The sequence below is a fragment of the Salmo trutta genome, unplaced genomic scaffold (assembly GCF_901001165.1).
Source record: "Salmo trutta unplaced genomic scaffold, fSalTru1.1, whole genome shotgun sequence".
NCBI classification, from domain to species: domain Eukaryota; kingdom Metazoa; phylum Chordata; class Actinopteri; order Salmoniformes; family Salmonidae; genus Salmo; species Salmo trutta.
The window spans coordinates 53,628-79,110 of NW_021822861.1; the positions used below are offsets into that span (position 1 = coordinate 53,628).

General features: G+C 40.5%; 11 non-coding genes across 11 annotated transcripts; all 11 read right to left on the reverse strand.

The window, feature by feature from the left end:
* Positions 1 to 482: 482 nt before the first annotated feature.
* Positions 483 to 555, reverse strand: trnav-aac (transfer RNA valine (anticodon AAC)). The gene has a single exon. It is a non-coding gene; the product is annotated as a tRNA-Val (tRNA).
* Positions 556 to 3,337: 2,782 nt separating this feature from the next.
* Positions 3,338 to 3,410, reverse strand: trnav-aac (transfer RNA valine (anticodon AAC)). The gene has a single exon. It is a non-coding gene; the product is annotated as a tRNA-Val (tRNA).
* A 1,841-nt stretch (positions 3,411 to 5,251) lies between these two features.
* trnav-cac (transfer RNA valine (anticodon CAC)) lies at positions 5,252 to 5,324 on the reverse strand. The gene has a single exon. It is a non-coding gene; the product is annotated as a tRNA-Val (tRNA).
* Positions 5,325 to 6,205: 881 nt separating this feature from the next.
* On the reverse strand, positions 6,206 to 6,278 carry trnav-aac (transfer RNA valine (anticodon AAC)). The gene has a single exon. It is a non-coding gene; the product is annotated as a tRNA-Val (tRNA).
* Positions 6,279 to 8,109: 1,831 nt separating this feature from the next.
* Positions 8,110 to 8,182, reverse strand: trnav-cac (transfer RNA valine (anticodon CAC)). Its single transcript has one exon. It is a non-coding gene; the product is annotated as a tRNA-Val (tRNA).
* An 881-nt stretch (positions 8,183 to 9,063) lies between these two features.
* trnav-aac (transfer RNA valine (anticodon AAC)) lies at positions 9,064 to 9,136 on the reverse strand. The gene has a single exon. It is a non-coding gene; the product is annotated as a tRNA-Val (tRNA).
* Positions 9,137 to 11,921: 2,785 nt separating this feature from the next.
* trnav-aac (transfer RNA valine (anticodon AAC)) lies at positions 11,922 to 11,994 on the reverse strand. The gene has a single exon. It is a non-coding gene; the product is annotated as a tRNA-Val (tRNA).
* A 1,831-nt stretch (positions 11,995 to 13,825) lies between these two features.
* On the reverse strand, positions 13,826 to 13,898 carry trnav-cac (transfer RNA valine (anticodon CAC)). Its single transcript has one exon. It is a non-coding gene; the product is annotated as a tRNA-Val (tRNA).
* An 881-nt stretch (positions 13,899 to 14,779) lies between these two features.
* On the reverse strand, positions 14,780 to 14,852 carry trnav-aac (transfer RNA valine (anticodon AAC)). Its single transcript has one exon. It is a non-coding gene; the product is annotated as a tRNA-Val (tRNA).
* A 5,436-nt stretch (positions 14,853 to 20,288) lies between these two features.
* Positions 20,289 to 20,361, reverse strand: trnav-cac (transfer RNA valine (anticodon CAC)). Its single transcript has one exon. It is a non-coding gene; the product is annotated as a tRNA-Val (tRNA).
* A 2,879-nt stretch (positions 20,362 to 23,240) lies between these two features.
* trnav-cac (transfer RNA valine (anticodon CAC)) lies at positions 23,241 to 23,313 on the reverse strand. Its single transcript has one exon. It is a non-coding gene; the product is annotated as a tRNA-Val (tRNA).
* Positions 23,314 to 25,483: the final 2,170 nt, after the last annotated feature.

A 25,483-nucleotide genomic window follows, 5' to 3' on the forward strand; every position in this document is an offset into this window, starting at 1 on the left:
ATGGTTGGAACCATTTCCCTGTTTGACCGCTAGCTTTTATGGGTATTATGACACCTCCACTGTGGGGCTTTTCCCAGTTTTATTTGACAATTTGTATCATGTTAAATATTAGCCACTATCGGGAGCCACTGTCAGTAACAGCCACATTCATTTATTTTGGCATACTTTCATTCCGTTGACCTTTAATCTGTCACATCCTTGTGAATTGTTCCTGAGGGTTGCTAGCATTAGTGAATCATATTAAGCTAAAGTATTGCAATAATTTGGGACATGTAGCCTATTTGAATCATTATGGAACTCAGACCACACGTAGCAGGAATTTATTCAGAGCGCCCAAGCTAGCCACCCCAGCAGAGTGCGTTACGCGACTTAAAAGGGTAAGTCTGAATAGCAAATACTGAGAAGTGCGTAGGAAAAGAATGAATTCCTAAATTGGGATCGAGCCCTAAGTGAATAGGCTTACTGTCTAATTTGTTATAATGTGTTTCCGCCCGGTCTCGAACCGGGGACCTTTCGCGTGTTAGGCGAACGTGATAACCACTACACTACAGAAACTGCATGAGTAGGATACTAAGGGTGTGACTTTGGCTGGGTGGGTGGCTGGGTGGGTGGGGCATTTATCGCTCTCAGAACCTAATGAAGTCAGAAATGACTTAGTCCATTAACTAAGCAATAAGGCTTGAGATCCCGGGAATTATCGTGTGAATAACTCCTGAATAAGGGCTGATTCACCGTAGGGATGGTTTGGCTGAGCAGCTGGCTCTTGGAAGAGTCTTGGTGGTTCCAAACTTCTTCCTTTTAAGAATGATGGAAGCCACTGTGTTCTTGGGTACCTTCAATGCTGCAGAAATGTATCGGTACCCTTCCCCACGTCTGTGCCTCGACACAATCCTGTCTCGGAGCTCTAGGGACAATTCCTTCCACCTCATGGCTTAGTTTATGCACTGTCAACTGTGGAACCTTATATAGATAGACAGGTGTGTGCCTTTTCAAATCATGACCAATCCATTGACTTTACCACAGGTGGACTCCAATCAAGTTGTAGAAACATCTCAAGGATGATCAATGGAAACAGGATGGACCTGAGCTCAATTTCCAGCCTCATAGCAAAGGGTCTGAAAACGTATGTAAATAAGGTATTTTTTAAATCTTTTTTTATGAATTAAAAATGATATGTTATCGCTTTGTCATTATGGGGTATTGTGTGTAGATAGATTTTATTTGACTTAATCCATTTTCAGAATAAGGCTGTAACGTAACAAAATGTGGAAAAAAGTAAGGGGTCTGAATACTTTCCGAATGCACCGTAGCTATGCAGGCTAGCTACTTTTCCTTTGCTAGCCAGCCAACTAAGTCTATCACACAATCACATCAAGCAGCTGAAATGACAGAAAACTGTCTGCACTTTTGTTTGTTTTACCTTGGATTATATTGCCATTTCTTTGGATATATCCATTATAATGACCCTGATAAATTAATTTGCCTGGCTCAGAGAAGCTGTCATTCTGGTCACATTCATACACATCGCACGGTGGAGGTCACCAAAAAAACGGCAACATTGATCCACAGGTCGGAGAGGCAGACAGCAAGGTTTAGACAAACCTCAACTGTTTCAAACCATATGCTAGCCTAGGGGCATTGGGAAATATTGTCAAGACCAGTGATATTTAAAGTCGGGGTCGGAGGGACTGCAGTGGGGATATATATTCATTATTTAGGAACAAAAAATTATGAGTACAGATTATTGTATGAGACAATATAGAAACGTTTTTGAGAAAGTTAATAAAAAAAAGTATTTGATTGGGTAATTGAAGGTTATTTGTTGATGTAAAAAAAAATGTAACGTACCGATTTTAAAGTTGTATTTGGGGTGGGATCACAAGAAATGATTGCAAAAAAATGGGGACCCCAGAAATTCTGTAGGAAAAAATGGTGTCCCTGCTGAAAAGGTTTGAATACCATTGGTCTAGACACATTTTTCCAGGGGAGATGACGTTTATAAATTGACTGGCTGGGCCGTGGGACAGTGGATGCGCATTTATAAATCTAATGGAACCGCTAACAGGCACTACCCGCAGATTGCTGGGATGGTGGTGCTTCAACTCCCTGCTATTAACCAATTAGCATCCAGGATCCAAACAACCTTTTTTATAACATTGCATTGCCTCTGGTTATTGAAAGACATGTCTAAGACTGGTCTATTCATGTATTCTGTAGGCCTATGTATTTGTTTCGTTTTTTTTCAGTTATCACTATCTGCCTCTGGTTATTGAAAGACATGTCTAAGACTGGTCTATTCATGTATTCTGCAGGCCTATGTATTTGTTTAGTTTTTTTCAGTTATGACCCTGTTTCTGTCATCACTATCTGTTTTGTTAAAATTAGTTTCCACCCGGTTTCGAACCGGGGACCTTTCGCGTGTGAGGCGAACTTGATAACCACTACACTACGGAAACTACAAGAAAAAGAGTGGAAGTCATGGAAAATGTTAGGAATGCACACAAGTCTACCGCCCATAATATCCCAAATAGAGCACCACAGTAGGAGTCATAATACCCATAAGAACTAGCGGTCGAACAGGGAAATGGTTCCAATCGTTTTTCCACCATTCATATTCCCCACAGGGGATTTTAAAAACACTTAAAAAAGGCCTGTGTTTCTTGTTGGCTTACCCTGGCATGGTAACCGTGTAATTCTCTCTAGGACAAGGTGACTTTTATAAAAAATATTCGCCTGTATTTACCCCCCCAAAATTAAATGCTAATTAACTGCTAATGTGGCTATCATAAAGAACTACAAATGTATTATTTTTTGTGTTTCTAAAATCCCCTATGGGAAAAATGAATGGTGGAAAAATGGTTGGAACCATTTCCCTGTTTGACCGCTAGGTTTTATGGGTATTATGACACCTCCACTGTGGGGCTTTTCCCAGTTTTATTTGACAATTTGTATCATGTTAAATATTAGCCACTATCGGGAGCCACTGTCAGTAACAGCCACATACATTTATTTTGGCATACTTTCATTCCGTTGACCTTTAATCTGTCACATCCTTGTGAATTGTTCCTGAGGGTTGCTAGCATTAGTGAATCATATTAAGCTAAAGTATTGCAATAATTTGGGACACGTAGCCTATTTGAATCATTATGGAACTCAGACCACACGTAGCAGGAATTTATTCAGAGCGCCCAAGCTAGCCACCCCAGCAGAGTGCGTTACGCGACTTAAAAGGGTAAGTCTGAATAGCAAATACTGAGAAGTGCGTAGGAAAAGAATGAATTCCTAAATTGGGATCGAGCCCTAAGTGAATAGGCTTACTGTCTAATTTGTTAAAATGTGTTTCTGCCCGGTCTCGAACCAGGGACCTTTCACGTGTTAGGCGAACGTGATAACCGCTACACTACAGAAACTTCATGAGTAAGATACTAAGGGTGTGACTTTGGCTGGGTGGGTGGCTGGGTGGGTGGGCATTTATCGCTCTCAGAACCTAATGAAGTCAGAAATGACTTAGTCCATTAACTAAGCAATAAGGCTTGAGATCCCGGGAATTATCGTGTGAATAACTCCTGAATAAGGGCTGATTCACCGTAGGGATGGTTTGGCTGAGCAGCTGGCTCTTGGAAGAGTCTTGGTGGTTCCAAACTTCTTCCTTTTAAGAATGATGGAAGCCACTGTGTTCTTGGGTACCTTCAATGCTGCAGAAATGTATCGGTACCCTTCCCCACGTCTGTGCCTCGACACAATCCTGTCTCGGAGCTCTAGGGACAATTCCTTCCACCTCATGGCTTAGTTTATAATCTGACATGCACTGTCAACTGTGGAACCTTATATAGACAGACAGGTGTGTGCCTTTTCAAATCATGACCAATCCATTGAATTTACCACAGGTGGACTCCAATCAAGTTGTAGAAACATCTCAAGGATGATCAATGGAAACAGGATGGACCTGAGCTCAATTTCCAGCCTCATAGCAAAGGGTCTGAAAACGTATGTAAATAAGGTATTTTTTAAATCTTTTTTTATGAATTAAAAATGATATGTTATCGCTTTGTCATTATGGGGTATTGTGTGAAGATAGATTTTATTTGACTTAATCCATTTTCAGAATAAGGCTGTAACGTAACAAAATGTGGAAAAAAGTAAGGGGTCTGAATACTTTCCGAATGCACTGTAGCTATGCAGGCTAGCTACTTTTCCTTTGCTAGCCAGCCAACTAAATCTATCACACAATCACATCAAGCAGCTGAAATGACAGAAAACTGTCTGCACTTTTGTTTGTTTTACCTTGGATTATATTGCCATTTCTTTGGATATATCCATTATAATGACCCTGATAAATTAATTTGCCTGTCTCAGGGAAGCTGTCATTCTGGTCACATTCATACACATCGCACGGTGGAGGTCACCAAAAAAACGGCAACATTGATCCACAGGTCGGAGAGGCAGACAGCAAGGTTTAGACAAACCTCAACTGTTTCAAACCATATGCTAGCCTAGGGGCATTGGGAAATATTGTCTAGACCAGTGATATTTAAAGTCGGGGTCGGGGGGACTGCAGTGGGGATATATATATTCATTATTTAGGAACAAAAAATTATGAGTACAGATTATTGTATGAGACAATATAGAAACGTTTTTGAGAAAGTTAATTAGAAAAAAAGTATTTGATTGGGTAATTGAAGGTTATTTGTTGATGTAAAAAAAAATGTAACGTACCGATTTTAAAGTTGTATTTAGGGTGGGATCACAAGAAATGATTGCAAAAAAATGGGCACCCCAGAAATTCTGTAGGAAAAAATGGTGTCCCTGCTGAAAAGGTTTGAATACCATTGGTCTAGACACATTTTTCCAGGGGAGATGAAGTTTATAAATTGACTGGCTGGGCCGTGGGACAGTGGATGCGCATTTATAAATCTAATGGAACCGCTAACAGGCACTACACGCAGAATGCTGGGATGGTGGTGCTTCAACTCCCTGCTATTAACCAATTAGCATCCAGGATCCAAACAACCTGTTTAATAACATTGCATTGCCTCTGGTTATTGAAAGACATGTCTAAGACTGGTCTATTCATGTATTCTGTAGGCCTATGTATTTGTTTCGTTTTTTTTCAGTTATCACTATCTGCCTCTGGTTATTGAAAGACATGTCTAAGACTGGTCTATTCATGTATTCTGCAGGCCTATGTATTTGTTTCGTTTTTTTCAGTTATGACCCTGTTTCTGTCATCACTATCTGTTTTGTTAAAATTAGTTTCCACCCGGTTTCGAACCGGGGACCTTTCGCGTGTGAGGCGAACGTGATAACCACTACACTACGGAAACTACAAGAAAAAGAGTGGAAGTCATGGAAAATGTTAGGAATGCACACAAGTCTACCGCCCATAATATCCCAAATAGAGTACCACAGTAGGAGTCATAATACCCATAAGAACTAGCGGTCGAACAGGGAAATGGTTCCAATCGTTTTTCCACCATTCATATTCCCCACAGGGGATTTTAAAAACAATTAAAAAAGGCCTGTGTTTCTTGTTGGCTTACCCTGGCATGGTAACCGTGTAATTCTCTCTAGGACAAGGTGACTTTTATAAAAAATATTCGCCTGTATTTACCCCCCCAAAATTAAATGCTAATTAACTGCTAATGTGGCTATCATAAAGAACTACAAATGTATTATTTTTTGTGTTTCTAAAATCCCCTATGGGAAAAATGAATGGTGGAAAAATGGTTGGAACCATTTCCCTGTTTGACCGCTAGGTTTTATGGGTATTATGACACCTCCACTGTGGGGCTTTTCCCAGTTTTATTTGACAATTTGTATCATGTTAAATATTAGCCACTATCGGGAGCCACTGTCAGTAACAGCCACATTCATTTATTTTGGCATACTTTCATTCCGTTGACCTTTAATCTGTCACATCCTTGTGAATTGTTCCTGAGGGTTGCTAGCATTAGTGAATCATATTAAGCTAAAGTATTGCAATAATTTGGGACATGTAGCCTATTTGAATCATTATGGAACTCAGACCACACGTAGCAGGAATTTATTCAGAGCGCCCAAGCTAGCCACCCCAGCAGAGTGCGTTACGCGACTTAAAAGGGTAAGTCTGAATAGCAAATACTGAGAAGTGCGTAGGAAAAGAATGAATTCCTAAATTGGGATCGAGCCCTAAGTGAATAGGCTTACTGTCTAATTTGTTATAATGTGTTTCTGCCCGGTCTCGAACCGGGGACCTTTCGCGTGTTAGGCGAACGTGATAACCACTACACTACAGAAACTGCATGAGTAGGATACTAAGGGTGTGACTTTGGCTGGGTGGGTGGCTGGGTGGGTGGGGCATTTATCGCTCTCAGAACCTAATGAAGTCAGAAATGACTTAGTCCATTAACTAAGCAATAAGGCTTGAGATCCCGGGAATTATCGTGTGAATAACTCCTGAATAAGGGCTGATTCACCGTAGGGATGGTTTGGCTGAGCAGCTGGCTCTTGGAAGAGTCTTGGTGGTTCCAAACTTCTTCCTTTTAAGAATGATGGAAGCCACTGTGTTCTTGGGTACCTTCAATGCTGCAGAAATGTATCGGTACCCTTCCCCACGTCTGTGCCTCGACACAATCCTGTCTCGGAGCTCTAGGGACAATTCCTTCCACCTCATGGCTTAGTTTATGCACTGTCAACTGTGGAACCTTATATAGATAGACAGGTGTGTGCCTTTTCAAATCATGACCAATCCATTGACTTTACCACAGGTGGACTCCAATCAAGTTGTAGAAACATCTCAAGGATGATCAATGGAAACAGGATGGACCTGAGCTCAATTTCCAGCCTCATAGCAAAGGGTCTGAAAACGTATGTAAATAAGGTATTTTTTTAATTTTTTTTTTATGAATTAAAAATGATATGTTATCGCTTTGTCATTATGGGGTATTGTGTGTAGATAGATTTTATTTGACTTAATCCATTTTCAGAATAAGGCTGTAACGTAACAAAATGTGGAAAAAAGTAAGGGGTCTGAATACTTTCCGAATGCACCGTAGCTATGCAGGCTAGCTACTTTTCCTTTGCTAGCCAGCCAACTAAGTCTATCACACAATCACATCAAGCAGCTGAAATGACAGAAAACTGTCTGCACTTTTGTTTGTTTTACCTTGGATTATATTGCCATTTCTTTGGATATATCCATTATAATGACCCTGATAAATTAATTTGCCTGGCTCAGAGAAGCTGTCATTCTGGTCACATTCATACACATCGCACGGTGGAGGTCACCAAAAAAACGGCAACATTGATCCACAGGTCGGAGAGGCAGACAGCAAGGTTTAGACAAACCTCAACTGTTTCAAACCATATGCTAGCCTAGGGGCATTGGGAAATATTGTCTAGACCAGTGATATTTAAAGTCGGGGTCGGAGGGACTGCAGTGGGGATATATATATTCATTATTTAGGAACAAAAAATTATGAGTACAGATTATTGTATGAGACAATATAGAAACGTTTTTGAGAAAGTTAATAAAAAAAAGTATTTGATTGGGTAATTGAAGGTTATTTGTTGATGTAAAAAAAAATGTAACGTACCGATTTTAAAGTTGTATTTGGGGTGGGATCACAAGAAATGATTGCAAAAAAATGGGGACCCCAGAAATTCTGTAGGAAAAAATGGTGTCCCTGCTGAAAAGGTTTGAATACCATTGGTCTAGACACATTTTTCCAGGGGAGATGACGTTTATAAATTGACTGGCTGGGCCGTGGGACAGTGGATGCGCATTTATAAATCTAATGGAACCGCTAACAGGCACTACCCGCAGATTGCTGGGATGGTGGTGCTTCAACTCCCTGCTATTAACCAATTAGCATCCAGGATCCAAACAACCTGTTTTATAACATTGCATTGCCTCCGGTTATTGAAAGACATGTCTAAGACTGGTCTATTCATGTATTCTGTAGGCCTATGTATTTGTTTCGTTTTTTTTCAGTTATCACTATCTGCCTCTGGTTATTGAAAGACAGGTCTAAGACTGGTCTATTCATGTATTCTGCAGGCCTATGTATTTGTTTCGTTTTTTTCAGTTATGACCCTGTTTCTGTCATCACTATCTGTTTTGTTAAAATTTGTTTCCGCGCGGTTTCGAACCGGGGACCTTTCACGTGTGAGGCGAACGTGATAACCACTACACTACGGAAACTACAAGAAAAAGAGTGGAAGTCATGGAAAATGTTAGGAATGCACACAAGTCTACCGCCCATAATATCCCAAATAGAGTACCACAGTAGGAGTCATAATACCCATAAGAACTAGCGGTCGAACAGGGAAATGGTTCCAATCGTTTTTCCACCATTCATATTCCCCACAGGGGATTTTAAAAACACTTAAAAAAGGCCTGTGTTTCTTGTTGGCTTACCCTGGCATGGTAACCGTGTAATTCTCTCTAGGACAAGGTGACTTTTATAAAAAATATTCGCCTGTATTTACCCCCCCAAAATTAAATGCTAATTAACTGCTAATGTGGCTATCATAAAGAACTACAAATGTATTATTTTTTGTGTTTCTAAAATCCCCTATGGGAAAAATGAATGGTGGAAAAATGGTTGGAACCATTTCCCTGTTTGACCGCTAGGTTTTATGGGTATTATGACACCTCCACTGTGGGGCTTTTCCCAGTTTTATTTGACAATTTGTATCATGTTAAATATTAGCCACTATCGGGAGCCACTGTCAGTAACAGCCACATTCATTTATTTTGGCATACTTTCATTCCGTTGACCTTTAATCTGTCACATCCTTGTGAATTGTTCCTGAGGGTTGCTAGCATTAGTGAATCATATTAAGCTAAAGTATTGCAATAATTTGGGACATGTAGCCTATTTGAATCATTATGGAACTCAGACCACACGTAGCAGGAATTTATTCAGAGCGCCCAAGCTAGCCACCCCAGCAGAGTGCGTTACGCGACTTAAAAGGGTAAGTCTGAATAGCAAATACTGAGAAGTGCGTATGAAAAGCATGAATTCCTAAATTGGGATCGAGCCCTAAGTGAATAGGCTTACTGTCTAATTTGTTATAATGTGTTTCTGCCCGGTCTCGAACCGGGGACCTTTCGCGTGTTAGGCGAACGTGATAACCACTACACTACAGAAACTGCATGAGTAGGATACTAAGGGTGTGACTTTGGCTGGGTGGGTGGCTGGGTGGGTGGGGCATTTATCGCTCTCAGAACCTAATGAAGTCAGAAATGACTTAGTCCATTAACTAAGCAATAAGGCTTGAGATCCCGGGAATTATCGTGTGAATAACTCCTGAATAAGGGCTGATTCACCGTAGGGATGGTTTGGCTGAGCAGCTGGCTCTTGGAAGAGTCTTGGTGGTTCCAAACTTCTTCCTTTTAAGAATGATGGAAGCCACTGTGTTCTTGGGTACCTTCAATGCTGCAGAAATGTATCGGTACCCTTCCCCACGTCTGTGCCTCGACACAATCCTGTCTCGGAGCTCTAGGGACAATTCCTTCCACCTCATGGCTTAGTTTATGCACTGTCAACTGTGGAACCTTATATAGATAGACAGGTGTGTGCCTTTTCAAATCATGACCAATCCATTGACTTTACCACAGGTGGACTCCAATCAAGTTGTAGAAACATCTCAAGGATGATCAATGGAAACAGGATGGACCTGAGCTCAATTTCCAGCCTCATAGCAAAGGGTCTGAAAACGTATGTAAATAAGGTATTTTTTAAATCTTTTTTTATGAATTAAAAATGATATGTTATCGCTTTGTCATTATGGGGTATTGTGTGTAGATAGATTTTATTTGACTTAATCCATTTTCAGAATAAGGCTGTAACGTAACAAAATGTGGAAAAAAGTAAGGGGTCTGAATACTTTCCGAATGCACCGTAGCTATGCAGGCTAGCTACTTTTCCTTTGCTAGCCAGCCAACTAAGTCTATCACACAATCACATCAAGCAGCTGAAATGACAGAAAACTGTCTGCACTTTTGTTTGTTTTACCTTGGATTATATTGCCATTTCTTTGGATATATCCATTATAATGACCCTGATAAATTAATTTGCCTGGCTCAGAGAAGCTGTCATTCTGGTCACATTCATACACATCGCACGGTGGAGGTCACCAAAAAAACGGCAACATTGATCCACAGGTCGGAGAGGCAGACAGCAAGGTTTAGACAAACCTCAACTGTTTCAAACCATATGCTAGCCTAGGGGCATTGGGAAATATTGTCAAGACCAGTGATATTTAAAGTCGGGGTCGGAGGGACTGCAGTGGGGATATATATATTCATTATTTAGGAACAAAAAATTATGAGTACAGATTATTGTATGAGACAATATAGAAACGTTTTTGAGAAAGTTAATAAAAAAAAGTATTTGATTGGGTAATTGAAGGTTATTTGTTGATGTAAAAAAAAATGTGACGTACCGATTTTAAAGTTGTATTTGGGGTGGGATCACAAGAAATGATTGCAAAAAAATGGGGACCCCAGAAATTCTGTAGGAAAAAATGGTGTCCCTGCTGAAAAGGTTTGAATACCATTGGTCTAGACACATTTTTCCAGGGGAGATGACGTTTATAAATTGACTGGCTGGGCCGTGGGACAGTGGATGCGCATTTATAAATCTAATGGAACCGCTAACAGGCACTACCCGCAGATTGCTGGGATGGTGGTGCTTCAACTCCCTGCTATTAACCAATTAGCATCCAGGATCCAAACAACCTGTTTTATAACATTGCATTGCCTCCGGTTATTGAAAGACATGTCTAAGACTGGTCTATTCATGTATTCTGTAGGCCTATGTATTTGTTTCGTTTTTTTTCAGTTATCACTATCTGCCTCTGGTTATTGAAAGACAGGTCTAAGACTGGTCTATTCATGTATTCTGCAGGCCTATGTATTTGTTTCGTTTTTTTCAGTTATGACCCTGTTTCTGTCATCACTATCTGTTTTGTTAAAATTTGTTTCCGCGCGGTTTCGAACCGGGGACCTTTCAGCGTGTGAGGCGAACGTGATAACCACTACACTACGGAAACTACAAGAAAAAGAGTGGAAGTCATGGAAAATGTTAGGAATGCACACAAGTCTACCGCCCATAATATCCCAAATAGAGTACCACAGTAGGAGTCATAATACCCATAAGAACTAGCGGTCGAACAGGGAAATGGTTCCAATCGTTTTTCCACCATTCATATTCCCCACAGGGGATTTTAAAAACACTTAAAAAAGGCCTGTGTTTCTTGTTGGCTTACCCTGGCATGGTAACCGTGTAATTCTCTCTAGGACAAGGTGACTTTTATAAAAAATATTCGCCTGTATTTACCCCCCCAAAATTAAATGCTAATTAACTGCTAATGTGGCTATCATAAAGAACTACAAATGTATTATTTTTTGTGTTTCTAAAATCCCCTATGGGAAAAATGAATGGTGGAAAAATGGTTGGAACCATTTCCCTGTTTGACCGCTAGGTTTTATGGGTATTATGACACCTCCACTGTGGGGCTTTTCCCAGTTTTATTTGACAATTTGTATCATGTTAAATATTAGCCACTATCGGGAGCCACTGTCAGTAACAGCCACATTCATTTATTTTGGCATACTTTCATTCCGTTGACCTTTAATCTGTCACATCCTTGTGAATTGTTCCTGAGGGTTGCTAGCATTAGTGAATCATATTAAGCTAAAGTATTGCAATAATTTGGGACATGTAGCCTATTTGAATCATTATGGAACTCAGACCACACGTAGCAGGAATTTATTCAGAGCGCCCAAGCTAGCCACCCCAGCAGAGTGCGTTACGCGACTTAAAAGGGTAAGTCTGAATAGCAAATACTGAGAAGTGCGTAGGAAAAGAATGAATTCCTAAATTGGGATCGAGCCCTAAGTGAATAGGCTTACTGTCTAATTTGTTATAATGTGTTTCCGCCCGGTCTCGAACCGGGGACCTTTCGCGTGTTAGGCGAACGTGATAACCACTACACTACAGAAACTGCATGAGTAGGATACTAAGGGTGTGACTTTGGCTGGGTGGGTGGCTGGGTGGGTGGGGCATTTATCGCTCTCAGAACCTAATGAAGTCAGAAATGACTTAGTCCATTAACTAAGCAATAAGGCTTGAGATCCCGGGAATTATCGTGTGAATAACTCCTGAATAAGGGCTGATTCACCGTAGGGATGGTTTGGCTGAGCAGCTGGCTCTTGGAAGAGTCTTGGTGGTTCCAAACTTCTTCCTTTTAAGAATGATGGAAGCCACTGTGTTCTTGGGTACCTTCAATGCTGCAGAAATGTATCGGTACCCTTCCCCACGTCTGTGCCTCGACACAATCCTGTCTCGGAGCTCTAGGGACAATTCCTTCCACCTCATGGCTTAGTTTATGCACTGTCAACTGTGGAACCTTATATAGATAGACAGGTGTGTGCCTTTTCAAATCATGACCAATCCATTGACTTTACCACAGGTGGACTCCAATCAAGTTGTAGAAACATCTCAAGGATGATCAATGGAAACAGGATGGACCTGAGCTCAATTTCCAGCCTCATAGCAAAGGGTCTGAAAACGTATGTAAATAAGGTATTTTTTAAATCTTTTTTTATGAATTAAAAATGATATGTTATCGCTTTGTCATTATGGGGTATTGTGTGTAGATAGATTTTATTTGACTTAATCCATTTTCAGAATAAGGCTGTAACGTAACAAAATGTGGAAAAAAGTAAGGGGTCTGAATACTTTCCGAATGCACCGTAGCTATGCAGGCTAGCTACTTTTCCTTTGCTAGCCAGCCAACTAAGTCTATCACACAATCACATCAAGCAGCTGAAATGACAGAAAACTGTCTGCACTTTTGTTTGTTTTACCTTGGATTATATTGCCATTTCTTTGGATATATCCATTATAATGACCCTGATAAATTAATTTGCCTGGCTCAGAGAAGCTGTCATTCTGGTCACATTCATACACATCGCACGGTGGAGGTCACCAAAAAAACGGCAACATTGATCCACAGGTCGGAGAGGCAGACAGCAAGGTTTAGACAAACCTCAACTGTTTCAAACCATATGCTAGCCTAGGGGCATTGGGAAATATTGTCAAGACCAGTGATATTTAAAGTCGGGGTCGGAGGGACTGCAGTGGGGATATATATATTCATTATTTAGGAACAAAAAATTATGAGTACAGATTATTGTATGAGACAATATAGAAACGTTTTTGAGAAAGTTAATAAAAAAAAAGTATTTGATTGGGTAATTGAAGGTTATTTGTTGATGTAAAAAAAAATGTGACGTACCGATTTTAAAGTTGTATTTGGGGTGGGATCACAAGAAATGATTGCAAAAAAATGGGGACCCCAGAAATTCTGTAGGAAAAAATGGTGTCCCTGCTGAAAAGGTTTGAATACCATTGGTCTAGACACATTTTTCCAGGGGAGATGACGTTTATAAATTGACTGGCTGGGCCGTGGGACAGTGGATGCGCATTTATAAATCTAATGGAACCGCTAACAGGCACTACCCGCAGATTGCTGGGATGGTGGTGCTTCAACTCCCTGCTATTAACCAATTAGCATCCAGGATCCAAACAACCTTTTTTATAACATTGCATTGCCTCTGGTTATTGAAAGACATGTCTAAGACTGGTCTATTCATGTATTCTGTAGGCCTATGTATTTGTTTCGTTTTTTTTCAGTTATCACTATCTGCCTCTGGTTATTGAAAGACATGTCTAAGACTGGTCTATTCATGTATTCTGCAGGCCTATGTATTTGTTTAGTTTTTTTCAGTTATGACCCTGTTTCTGTCATCACTATCTGTTTTGTTAAAATTAGTTTCCACCCGGTTTCGAACCGGGGACCTTTCGCGTGTGAGGCGAACGTGATAACCACTACACTACGGAAACTACAAGAAAAAGAGTGGAAGTCATGGAAAATGTTAGGAATGCACACAAGTCTACCGCCCATAATATCCCAAATAGAGTACCACAGTAGGAGTCATAATACCCATAAGAACTAGCGGTCGAACAGGGAAATGGTTCCAATCGTTTTTCCACCATTCATATTCCCCACAGGGGATTTTAAAAACACTTAAAAAAGGCCTGTGTTTCTTGTTGGCTTACCCTGGCATGGTAACCGTGTAATTCTCTCTAGGACAAGGTGACTTTTATAAAAAATATTCGCCTGTATTTACCCCCCCAAAATTAAATGCTAATTAACTGCTAATGTGGCTATCATAAAGAACTACAAATGTATTATTTTTTGTGTTTCTAAAATCCCCTATGGGAAAAATGAATGGTGGAAAAATGGTTGGAACCATTTCCCTGTTTGACCGCTAGGTTTTATGGGTATTATGACACCTCCACTGTGGGGCTTTTCCCAGTTTTATTTGACAATTTGTATCATGTTAAATATTAGCCACTATCGGGAGCCACTGTCAGTAACAGCCACATACATTTATTTTGGCATACTTTCATTCCGTTGACCTTTAATCTGTCACATCCTTGTGAATTGTTCCTGAGGGTTGCTAGCATTAGTGAATCATATTAAGCTAAAGTATTGCAATAATTTGGGACATGTAGCCTATTTGAATCATTACGGAACTCAGACCACACGTAGCAGGAATTTATTCAGAGCGCCCAAGCTAGCCACCCCAGCAGAGTGCGTTACGCGACTTAAAAGGGTAAGTCTGAATAGCAAATACTGAGAAGTGCGTAGGAAAAGAATGAATTCCTAAATTGGGATCGAGCCCTAAGTGAATAGGCTTACTGTCTAATTTGTTATAATGTGTTTCCGCCCGGTCTCGAACCGGGGACCTTTCGCGTGTTAGGCGAACGTGATAAACACTACACTACAGAAACTGCATGAGTAGGATACTAAGGGTGTGACTTTGGCTGGGTGGGTGGCTGGGTGGGTGGGGCATTTATCGCTCTCAGAACCTAATGAAGTCAGAAATGACTTAGTCCATTAACTAAGCAATAAGGCTTGAGATCCCGGGAATTATCGTGTGAATAAGTCCTGAATAAGGGCTGATTCACCGTAGGGATGGTTTGGCTGAGCAGCTGGCTCTTGGAAGAGTCTTGGTGGTTCCAAACTTCTTCCTTTTAAGAATGATGGAAGCCACTGTGTTCTTGGGTACCTTCAATGCTGCAGAAATGTATCGGTACCCTTCCCCACGTCTGTGCCTCGACACAATCCTGTCTCGGAGCTCTAGGGACAATTCCTTCCACCTCATGGCTTAGTTTATGCTCTGACATGCACTGTCAACTGTGGAACCTTATATAGACAGACAGGTGTGTGCCTTTTCAAATCATGACCAATCCATTGAATTTACCACAGGTGGACTCCAATCAAGTTGTAGAAACATCTCAAGGATGATCAATGGAAACAGGATGGACCTGAGCTCAATTTCCAGCCTCATAGCAAAGGGTCTGAAAACGTATGTAAATAAGGTATTTTTTAAATCTTTTTTTATGAATTAAAAATGATATGTTATCGCTTTGTCATTATGGGGTATTGTGTGAAGATAGATTTTATTTGACTTAATCCATTTTCAGAATAAGGCTGTAACGTAACAAAATGTGGAAAAAAGTAAGGGGTCTGAATACTTTCCGAATGCACTGTAGCTATGCAGGCTAGCTACTTTTCCTTTGCTAGCCAGCCAACTAAGTCTATCACACAATCACATCAAGCAGCTGAAATGACAGAAAACTGTCTGCACTTTTGTTTGTTTTACCTTGGATTATATTGCCATTTCTTTGGATATATCCATTATAATGACCCTGATAAATTAATTTGCCTGTCTCAGGGAAGCTGTCATTCTGGTCACATTCATACACATCGCACGGTGGAGGTCACCAAAAAAACGGCAACATTGATCCACAGGTCGGAGAGGCAGACAGCAAGGTTTAGACAAACCTCAACTGTTTCAAACCATATGCTAGCCTAGGGGCATTGGGAAATATTGTCTAGACCAGTGATATTTAAAGTCGGGGTCGGGGGGACTGCAGTGGGGATATATATATTCATTATTTAGGAACAAAAAATTATGAGTACAGATTATTGTATGAGACAATATAGAAACGTTTTTGAGAAAGTTAATTAGAAAAAAAGTATTTGATTGGGTAATTGAAGGTTATTTGTTGATGTAAAAAAAAATGTAACGTACCGATTTTAAAGTTGTATTTAGGGTGGGATCACAAGAAATGATTGCAAAAAAATGGGCACCCCAGAAATTCTGTAGGAAAAAATGGTGTCCCTGCTGAAAAGGTTTGAATACCATTGGTCTAGACACATTTTTCCAGGGGAGATGAAGTTTATAAATTGACTGGCTGGGCCGTGGGACAGTGGATGCGCATTTATAAATCTAATGGAACCGCTAACAGGCACTACACGCAGAATGCTGGGATGGTGGTGCTTCAACTCCCTGCTATTAACCAATTAGCATCCAGGATCCAAACAACCTGTTTAATAACATTGCATTGCCTCTGGTTATTGAAAGACATGTCTAAGACTGGTCTATTCATGTATTCTGTAGGCCTATGTATTTGTTTCGTTTTTTTTCAGTTATCACTATCTGCCTCTGGTTATTGAAAGACATGTCTAAGACTGGTCTATTCATGTATTCTGCAGGCCTATGTATTTGTTTCGTTTTTTTCAGTTATGACCCTGTTTCTGTCATCACTATCTGTTTTGTTAAAATTAGTTTCCACCCGGTTTCGAACAGGGGACCTTCCACATGTGAGGCGAACGTGATAACCACTACACTACGGAAACTACAAGAAAAAGAGTGGAAGTCATGGAAAATGTTAGGAATGCCCACAAGTCTACCGCCCATAATATCCCAAATAGAGTACCACAGTAGGAGTCATAATACCCATAAGAACTAGCGGTCGAACAGGGAAATGGTTCCAATCTTTTTTCCACCATTCATATTCCCCACAGGGGATTTTAAAAACAATTAAAAAAGGCCTGTGTTTCTTGTTGGCTTACCCTGGCATGGTAACCGTGTAATTCTCTCTAGGACAAGGTGACTTTTATAAAAAATATTCGCCTGTATTTACCCCCCCAAAATTAAATGCTAATTAACTGCTAATGTGGCTATCATAAAGAACTACAAATGTATTATTTTAAGTGTTTCTAAAATCCCCTGTGGGAAAAATGAATGGTGGAAAAATGGTTGGAACTATTTCCCTGTTTGACCGCTAGGTTTTATGGGTATTATGACACCTCAACTGTGGGGCTTTTCCCAGTTTTATTTGACAATTTGTATCATGTTAAATATTAGCCACTATCGGGAGCCACTGTCAGTAACAGCCACATACATTTATTTTGGCATACTTTCATTCTGTTGACCTTTCTTTAATCTGTCACATCCTTGTGAATTGTTCCTGAGGGTTGCTAGCATTAGTGAATCATATTAAGCTAAAGTATTGCAATAATTTGGGACATGTAGCCTATTTGAATCATTATGGAACTCAGACCACACGTAGCAGGAATTTATTCAGAGCGCCCAAGCTAGCCACCCCAGCAGAGTGCGTTACGCGACTTAAAAGGGTAAGTCTGAATAGCAAATACTGAGAAGTGCGTAGGAAAAGCATGAATTCCTAAATTGGGATCGAGCCCTAAGTGAATAGGCTTACTGTCTAATTTGTTAAAATGTGCTTCCGCCCGGTCTCCTTTCGCGTGTTAGGCGAACGTGATAACCGCTACACTACGGAAACTGCATGAGTAGGATACTAAGGGTGTGACTTTGGCTGGGTGGGTGGGTGGGTGGGGCATTTATCGCTCTCAGAACCTAATGAAGTCAGAAATGACTTAGCTCATTAACTAAGCAATAAGGCTTGAGATCCTGGGAATTATCGTGTGAATAACTCCTGAATAAGCTCTCAGAACCTAATGAAGTCAGAAATGACTTAGTCCATTAACTAAGCAATAAGGCTTGAGATCCCGGGAATTATCGTGTGAATAACTCCTGAATAAGGGCTGATTCACCGTAGGGATGGTTTGGCTGAGCAGCCGGCTCTTGGAAGAGTCTTGGTGGTTCCAAACTTCTTCCTTTTAAGAATGATGGAAGCCACTGTGTTCTTGGGTACCTTCAATGCTGCAGAAATGTATCGGTACCCTTCCCCACGTCTGTGCCTCGACACAATCCTGTCTCGGAGCTCTAGGGACAATTCCTTCCACCTCATGGCTTAGTTTATGCTCTGACATGCACTGTCAACTGTGGAACCTTATATAGACAGACAGGTGTGTGCCTTTTCAAATCATGACCAATCCATTGAATTTACCACAGGTGGACTCCAATCAAGTTGTAGAAACATCTCAAGGATGATCAATGGAAACAGGATGGACCTGAGCTCAATTTCCAGCCTCATAGCAAAGGGTCTGAAAACGTATGTAAATAAGGTATTTTTTAAATATTTTTTTATGAATTAAAAATGATATGTTATCGCTTTGTCATTATGGGGTATTGTGTGTAGATAGATTTTATTTGACTTAATCCATTTTCAGAATAAGGCTGTAACGTAACAAAATGTGGAAAAAAGTAAGGGGTCTGAATACTTTCCGAATGCACTGTAGCTATGCAGGCTAGCTACTTTTCCTTTGCTAGCCAGCCAACTAAATCTATCACACAATCACATCAAGCAGCTGAAATGACAGAAAACTGTCTGCACTTTTGTTTGTTTTACCTTGGATTATATTGCCATTTCTTTGGATATATCCATTATAATGACCCTGATCAATTAATTTGCCTGGCTCAGAGAATCAAATCAAATCAAATCAAATCAAATCAAATTTATTTATATAGCCCTTCGTACATCAGCTGAAATCTCAAAGTGCTGTACAGAAACCCAGCCTAAAACCCCAAACAGCAAGCAATGCATGTGAAAGAAGCACGGTGGCTGGGAAAAACTCCCTAGGAAAAACTCCTGAGAAAGGCCAAAAACCTAGGAAGAAACCTAGAGAGGAACCAGGCTATGAGGGGTGGCCAGTCCTCTTCTGGCTGTGCCGGGTGGATATTATAACAGAACATAGTCAAGATGTTAAAATGTTCGTAAATGACCAGCATGGTCAAATAATAATAATCATAGTAATTGTCGAGGGTGCAACAAGCACGTCCGGTGAACAGGTCAGGGTTCCGTAGCCGCAGGCAGAACAGTTGAAACTGGAGCAGCAGCATGGCCAGGTGGACTGGGGACAGCAAGGAGTCATCGTGCCAGGTAGTCCTAGGGCTCAGGTCCTCCGAGAGAAAGAAAGAAAGAAAGAAAGAGAGAATTAGAGAGAGCATATTTACATTCACACAGGACACCGGATAAGACAAGAGAATACTCCAGATGTAACAGACTGACCCTAGCCCCCCGACACATAAACTACTGCAGCATAAATACTGGAGGCTGAGAGAAGCTGTCATTCTGGTCACATTCATACACATCGCAAGGTGGAGGTCACCAAAAAAACGGCAACATTGATCCACAGGTCGGAGAGGCAGACAGCAAGGTTTAGACAAACCTCAACTGTTTCAAACCATATGCTAGCCTAGGGGCATTGGGAAATATTGTCTAGACCAGTGATATTTAAAGTCGGGGTCGGGGGGACTGCAGTGGGGATATATATATTCATTATTTAGGAACAAAAAATTATGAGTACAGATTATTGTATGAGACAATATAGAAACGTTTTTGAGAAAGTTAATTAGAAAAAAAGTATTTGATTGGGTAATTGAAGGTTATTTGTTGATGTAAAAAAAAATGTAACGTACCGATTTTAAAGTTGTATTTAGGGTGGGATCACAAGAAATGATTGCAAAAAAATGGGCACCCCAGAAATTCTGTAGGAAAAAATGGTGTCCCTGCTGAAAAGGTTTGAATACCATTGGTCTAGACACATTTTTCCAGGGGAGATGAAGTTTATAAATTGACTGGCTGGGCCGTGGGACAGTGGATGCGCATTTATAAATCTAATGGATCCGCTAACAGGCACTACCCGCAGAATGCTGGGATGGTGGTGCTTCAACTCCCTGCTCTTAACCAATTAGCATCCAGGATCCAAACAACCTGTTTTATAACTTTGCATTACCTCTGGTTATTGAAAGACATGTCTAAGACTGGTCTATTCATGTATTCTGTAGGCCTATGTATTTGTTTCGTTTTTTTTCAGTTATCACTATCTGCCTCTGGTTATTGAAAGACATGTCTAAGACTGGTCTATTCATGTATTCTGCAGGCCTATGTATTTGTTTCGTTTTTTTCAGTTATGACCCTGTTTCTGTCATCACTATCTGTTTTGTTAAAATTTGTTTCCGCCCGGTTTCGAACCGGGGACCTTTCGCGTGTGAGGCGAACGTGATAACTACTACACTACAGAAACTACAAGAAAAAAATTGGAAGTCATGGAAAATGTTAGGAATGCCCACAAGTCTACCGCCCATAATATCCCAAATAGAGTACCACAGTAGGAGTCATAATACCCAGAAGAACTAGCGGTCGAACAGGGAAATGGTTCCAATCGTTTTTCCACCATTCATATTCCCCACAGGGGATTTTAAAAACAATTAAAAAAGGCCTGTGTTTCTTGTTGGCTTACCCTGGCATGGTAACCGTGTAATTCTCTCTAGGACAAGGTGACTTTTATAAAAAATATTCGCCTGTATTTACCCCCCCAAAATTAAATGCTAATTAACTGCTAATGTGGCTATCATAAAGAACTACAAATGTATTATTTTAAGTGTTTCTAAAATCCCCTGTGGGAAAAATGAATGGTGGAAAAATGGTTGGAACTATTTCCCTGTTTGACCGCTAGGTTTTATGGGTATTATGACACCTCAACTGTGGGGCTTTTCCCAGTTTTATTTGACAATTTGTATCATGTTAAATATTAGCCACTATCGGGAGCCACTGTCAGTAACAGCCACATACATTTATTTTGGCATACTTTCATTCTGTTGACCTTTCTTTAATCTGTCACATCCTTGTGAATTGTTCCTGAGGGTTGCTAGCATTAGTGAATCATATTAAGCTAAAGTATTGCAATAATTTGGGACATGTAGCCTATTTGAATCATTATGGAACTCAGACCACACGTAGCAGGAATTTATTCAGAGCGCCCAAGCTAGCCACCCCAGCAGAGTGCGTTACGCGACTTAAAAGGGTAAGTCTGAATAGCAAATACTGAGAAGTGCGTAGGAAAAGCATGAATTCCTAAATTGGGATCGAGCCCTAAGTGAATAGGCTTACTGTCTAATTTGTTAAAATGTGCTTCCGCCCGGTCTCCTTTCGCGTGTTAGGCGAACGTGATAACCGCTACACTACGGAAACTGCATGAGTAGGATACTAAGGGTGTGACTTTGGCTGGGTGGGTGGGTGGGGCATTTATCGCTCTCAGAACCTAATGAAGTCAGAAATGACTTAGCTCATTAACTAAGCAATAAGGCTTGAGATCCTGGGAATTATCGTGTGAATAACTCCTGAATAAGCTCTCAGAACCTAATGAAGTCAGAAATGACTTAGTCCATTAACTAAGCAATAAGGCTTGAGATCCCGGGAATTATCGTGTGAATAACTCCTGAATAAGGGCTGATTCACCGTAGGGATGGTTTGGCTGAGCAGCCGGCTCTTGGAAGAGTCTTGGTGGTTCCAAACTTCTTCCTTTTAAGAATGATGGAAGCCACTGTGTTCTTGGGTACCTTCAATGCTGCAGAAATGTATCGGTACCCTTCCCCACGTCTGTGCCTCGACACAATCCTGTCTCGGAGCTCTAGGGACAATTCCTTCCACCTCATGGCTTAGTTTATGCTCTGACATGCACTGTCAACTGTGGAACCTTATATAGACAGACAGGTGTGTGCCTTTTCAAATCATGACCAATCCATTGAATTTACCACAGGTGGACTCCAATCAAGTTGTAGAAACATCTCAAGGATGATCAATGGAAACAGGATGGACCTGAGCTCAATTTCCAGCCTCATAGCAAAGGGTCTGAAAACGTATGTAAATAAGGTATTTTTTAAATATTTTTTTATGAATTAAAAATGATATGTTATCGCTTTGTCATTATGGGGTATTGTGTGTAGATAGATTTTATTTGACTTAATCCATTTTCAGAATAAGGCTGTAACGTAACAAAATGTGGAAAAAAGTAAGGGGTCTGAATACTTTCCGAATGCACTATAGCTATGCAGGCTAGCTACTTTTCCTTTGCTAGCCAGCCAACTAAATCTATCACACAATCACATCAAGAAGCTGAAATGACAGAAAACTGTCTGCACTTTTGTTTGTTTTACCTTGGATTATATTGCCATTTCTTTGGATATATCCATTATAATGACCCTGATAAATTAATTTGCCTGTCTCAGGGAAGCTGTCATTCTGGTCACATTCATACACATCGCACGGTGGAGGTCACCAAAAAAACGGCAACATTGATCCACAGGTCGGAGAGGCAGACAGCAAGGTTTAGACAAACCTCAACTGTTTCAAACCATATGCTAGCCTAGGGGCATTGGGAAATATTGTCTAGACCAGTGATATTTAAAGTCGGGGTCGGGGGGACTGCAGTGGGGATATATATATTCATTATTTAGGAACAAAAAATTAATAGTACAGATTATTGTATGAGACAATATAGAAACGTTTTTGAGAAAGTTAATTAGAAAAAAAGTATTTGATTGGGTAATTGAAGGTTATTTGTTGATGTAAAAAAAAATGTAACGTACCGATTTTAAAGTTGTATTTAGGGTGGGATCACAAGAAATGATTGCAAAAAAATGGGCACCCCAGAAATTCTGTAGGAAAAAATGGTGTCCCTGCTGAAAAGGTTTGAATACCATTGGTCTAGACACATTTTTCCAGGGGAGATGAAGTTTATAAATTGACTGGCTGGGCCGTGGGACAGTGGATGCGCATTTATAAATCTAATGGAACCGCTAACAGGCACTACACGCAGAATGCTGGGATGGTGGTGCTTCAACTCCCTGCTATTAACCAATTAGCATCCAGGATCCAAACAACCTGTTTAATAACATTGCATTACCTCTGGTTATTGAAAGACATGTCTAAGACTGGTCTATTCATGTATTCTGTAGGCCTATGTATTTGTTTCGTTTTTTTTCAGTTATCACTATCTGCCTCTGGTTATTGAAAGACATGTCTAAGACTGGTCTATTCATGTATTCTGCAGGCCTATGTATTTGTTTCGTTTTTTTCAGTTATGACCCTGTTTCTGTCATCACTATCTGTTTTGTTAAAATTTGTTTCCGCCCGGTTTCGAACCGGGGACCTTTCGCGTGTGAGGCGAACGTGATAACCACTACACTACAGAAACTACAAGAAAAAAATTGGAAGTCATGGAAAATGTTAGGAATGCCCACAAGTCTACCGCCCATAATATCCCAAATAGAGTACCACAGTAGGAGTCATAATACCCAGAAGAACTAGCGGTCGAACAGGGAAATGGTTCCAATCGTTTTTCCACCATTCATATTCCCCACAGGGGATTTTAAAAACAATTAAAAAAGGCCTGTGTTTCTTGTTGGCTTACCCTGGCATGGTAACCGTGTAATTCTCTCTAGGACAAGGTGACTTTTATAAAAAATATTCGCCTGTATTTACCCCCCCAAAATTAAATGCTAATTAACTGCTAATGTGGCTATCATAAAGAACTACAAATGTATTATTTTAAGTGTTTCTAAAATCCCCTATGGGAAAAATGAATGGTGGAAAAATGGTTGGAACCATTTCCCTGTTTGACCGCTAGGTTTTATGGGTATTATGACACCTCCACTGTGGGGCTTTTCCCAGTTTTATTTGACAATTTGTATCATGTTAAATATTAGCCACTATCGGGAGCCACTGTCAGTAACAGCCACATACATTTATTTTGGCATACTTTCATTCCGTTGACCTTTCTTTAATCTGTCACATCCTTGTGAATTGTTCCTGAGGGTTGCTAGCATTAGTGAATCATATTAAGCTAAAGTATTGCAATAATTTGGGACATGTAGCCTTTTTGAATCATTATGGAACTCAGACCACACGTAGCAGGAATTTATTCAGAGCGCCCAAGCTAGCCACCCCAGCAGAGTGCGTTACGCGACTTAAAAGGGTAAGTCTGAATAGCAAATACTGAGAAGTGCGTAGGAAAAGCATGAATTCCTAAATTGGGATCGAGCCCTAAGTGAATAGGCTTACTGTCTAATTTGTTAAAATGTGCTTCCGCCCGGTCTCCTTTCGCGTGTTAGGCGAACGTGATAACCGCTACACTACGGAAACTGCATGAGTAGGATACTAAGGGTGTGACTTTGGCTGGGTGGGTGGGTGGGTGGGGCATTTATCGCTCTCAGAACCTAATGAAGTCAGAAATGACTTAGCTCATTAACTAAGCAATAAGGCTTGAGATCCTGGGAATTATCGTGTGAATAACTCCTGAATAAGCTCTCAGAACCTAATGAAGTCAGAAATGACTTAGTCCATTAACTAAGCAATAAGGCTTGAGATCCCGGGAATTATCGTGTGAATAACTCCTGAATAAGGGCTGATTCACCGTAGGGATGGTTTGGCTGAGCAGCCGGCTCTTGGAAGAGTCTTGGTGGTTCCAAACTTCTTCCTTTTAAGAATGATGGAAGCCACTGTGTTCTTGGGTACCTTCAATGCTGCAGAAATGTATCGGTACCCTTCCCCACGTCTGTGCCTCGACACAATCCTGTCTCGGAGCTCTAGGGACAATTCCTTCCACCTCATGGCTTAGTTTATGCTCTGACATGCACTGTCAACTGTGGAACCTTATATAGACAGACAGGTGTGTGCCTTTTCAAATCATGACCAATCCATTGAATTTACCACAGGTGGACTCCAATCAAGTTGTAGAAACATCTCAAGGATGATCAATGGAAACAGGATGGACCTGAGCTCAATTTCCAGCCTCATAGCAAAGGGTCTGAAAACGTATGTAAATAAGGTATTTTTTAAATATTTTTTTATGAATTAAAAATGATATGTTATCGCTTTGTCATTATGGGGTATTGTGTGTAGATAGATTTTATTTGACTTAATCCATTTTCAGAATAAGGCTGTAACGTAACAAAATGTGGAAAAAAGTAAGGGGTCTGAATACTTTCCGAATGCACTGTAGCTATGCAGGCTAGCTACTTTTCCTTTGCTAGCCAGCCAACTAAATCTATCACACAATCACATCAAGCAGCTGAAATGACAGAAAACTGTCTGCACTTTTGTTTGTTTTACCTTGGATTATATTGCCATTTCTTTGGATATATCCATTATAATGACCCTGATCAATTAATTTGCCTGGCTCAGAGAAGCTGTCATTCTGGTCACATTCATACACATCGCAAGGTGGAGGTCACCAAAAAAACGGCAACATTGATCCACAGGTCGGAGAGGCAGACAGCAAGGTTTAGACAAACCTCAACTGTTTCAAACCATATGCTAGCCTAGGGGCATTGGGAAATATTGTCTAGACCAGTGATATTTAAAGT